Below are 2,628 nucleotides of genomic sequence, written 5' to 3'. Positions count from 1 at the left end.
ATTTGCTAGAACAACCGTCTGCAAGGCTTCCTGAAAAATGTCGGGAGCGTTGCATAGACCAAAGGGTAACCGTTTGAATCGGAATGTATCTTTTCCCGAAAAGAAATTCGTCAGATGTCTACACGACTCATCTAAAATGATATGGTAAAATGCATTAGTAAGATCAATGGTTGAGAACCAAAGAGCACCCCGAAGTCTTGCAAGAATCTCTTCCAAAGAAGGCATCCCCAAGTAGAAATATCGAGCAGTTTTTTGGCTTTTTTTAATGGACTCGACCGCGCGGCAGCTTATCGGGGGGTCGGATGGCACGCACACAAGAAAAACCATGGCGACACGAACACATTTACACCTACTTGTCAGCTGGCCTTACCGTAGGCGAAAAAAAGAGGTTATGTGTGATCCTTTGCTTGCTTCTAATTCCTTACAACAGCGCGACTGTTGTAGATATCCGATCTATATTTAGATTTGTGTCTGCGAATGAGATAGGAAGAGAGAACATATATTTTTTAATTAGAGAAAATTTCTTTACTCACCGAGGTTTCAGGCATGGTCCATGGTTGTAACGGAATCGCTGCTATTCACATGATCTTTTTTATCGATCTGCGGCTGGCGTCTAAACAAATGTGTTTGGTGCTTTTTAGACGGTGGAACGCCAACGTTATTTTTTATTGTTCATGTTCGACGTAGCTTTTATTTGGTTTGGATATTACAATGATAAAACGATTATGTAAATTAGATTTGATTTTGTAATTTATTGATCTTACGAATCTGTATACAGTTTCTTATCGCTTTAAACAATGCCTTCGGTACAATACGTAACGTATCTTCTTTTCAAAGCTTTACATTTTTTGTAGGAAAGGACAACTCCTTACTATGCACTATACGTAATCACCATTATTTTAACTAAAATATACGCGCATGTTTTTTTTCAACCTGGCGAAGTTTCGGCATGCCTTATCCAGTTCTTAAATTCTGTTATTCTACATATAAGTGGCATAATGATCCGGTACTGTTCTAACTTACAGTATAGTTATACTCTTTTTACTTGAATTTGAAGTTAAGGGCAATTTACATAACACCATCCTTTATAGCGAAACTTTAGTTACCTACATCTTATCTGATCACTTCTATAGGACTATCCTGGCAAAGGAAATCTACGCGTTTATTATTTTTGTTTACATTGTCGACACATACGCTTGCGTAGAGAGCTAGTTAAGCTTTTTGACTAAACAATTATGCTAATTCTTTAATACTAACGCTAACATGCAACCGTTAGAAGAAGTTAGGCTCATGTCCTCCCAGGACGTTGCTCAACAGCTATCCGTTCGGCACGATTCGTATAGGAGCTTAGCCAGCTCATTGATCGAGCCAAATGCAGATTAATCAGTCGGATGTCGCAACAGTGAGTGGGTTTCCTACAAACTATTTCTGGTCGACCTAAAACGAGCCAAGAAGAAAAGACATTAAGATAAAGTAGGCAAATGATTATCTTGCACTGCTACAATACTTACCGAAAACAATATCCAAGAACACTTTACAAGCCTTCAACTGACATCCTACAACAGTTATCAACTGTTTGTCAACTCGTAGCGGCACATTGAAAGGTGGTTTTAGACTCCTAAGCAAAGAAAACAAATAGTATTAATAATACAGTTAAAAACAACATATCTTTCAATTACAGTTGAACTATTAGTTTTAAGAGACAATCCCACATCCTTAGCATATTTGCACTATCAGCCCCAATATATTTACCCTCTTCTTTCGTTCCGGCTTGATTCCAATTGTCGTTCGTCTACGTACACTCCGTTTCGTAAATCTATCCCACCCCTAGAACCTTCATGTACTTCCGCTTTAAGCACTGTATCTGCAGCGTACGGCTATCCAATTGCTGAAACATAGAAGATTTGTTCAATTAAACGCTCGTTGTCGTGTGGTTTATTATATGAATATAATAAAACACAACACACAAAGAAAAGAAATGCAACTTACCTAGTCCTTCTGAACTGGCGCTAACTTATCTGCTTCTGATTCCTTTTAAAACTGTCCCAAATTAACTTTAGCACGATAGAATGACCCTGTACTTTCCTTTAAACGATTTGTACTATACATAATTAAACACTTTTTCACCAAATGGGAGCTACAAAACACTCAAAACACGCAAGAAATATGAAAATACGTTCAGCTTATATTCGTTAGGACATACGATTTGTTTTTGTTTTGAAAATGCCGCCATAGGATGGGTGACGTTCACCAACACCACCATAGAATTTTATCGTCGTCCTGCTCTTTCCTACGGCGAAGTTTCTTCCATCTCACGATTCGAGCAAATTTTTACCCTTCACACCCCCTCGGGCCTATATTTCGCTTGACAATTTCTACTTGGGTCCTAAATGGAGTTCTAATGACACATTTGTTTGGTCCTCTCAAATCAACAACTAGCCTTATATCTTGTTTACCTTTCGGCATTACCAATAGTGAAGAGCAAAATGATCTGTCCATATCACTGGTAACCTTTTCTATTATGTCGGATGCTAATAAGCTCTGCAATCGATTCTCAACCTCTACTCTAACTGCTGGCGGAATGTTAGTAAAAACCATCCTTGACGGACGGAAACTCTTGTCATAGCG

At 38.4% G+C, this 2,628-nt stretch overlaps 1 long non-coding RNA gene across 1 annotated transcript; it reads right to left on the bottom strand.

The window, feature by feature from the left end:
• Positions 1 to 232: 232 nt before the first annotated feature.
• Positions 233 to 2,388, bottom strand: LOC125767719 (uncharacterized). Its single transcript, XR_007418816.1, has 3 exons — positions 1,753 to 2,388; positions 1,512 to 1,618; positions 233 to 1,437 (listed from the first exon to the last, which is right to left on the bottom strand). It is a non-coding gene; the product is annotated as an uncharacterized LOC125767719 (long non-coding RNA).
• Positions 2,389 to 2,628: the final 240 nt, after the last annotated feature.

The sequence above is a fragment of the Anopheles funestus genome, chromosome 3RL, assembly GCF_943734845.2.
Source record: "Anopheles funestus chromosome 3RL, idAnoFuneDA-416_04, whole genome shotgun sequence".
Lineage (NCBI taxonomy): Eukaryota > Metazoa > Arthropoda > Insecta > Diptera > Culicidae > Anopheles > Anopheles funestus.
This window is presented reverse-complemented; position numbering and strand designations above follow the sequence as displayed.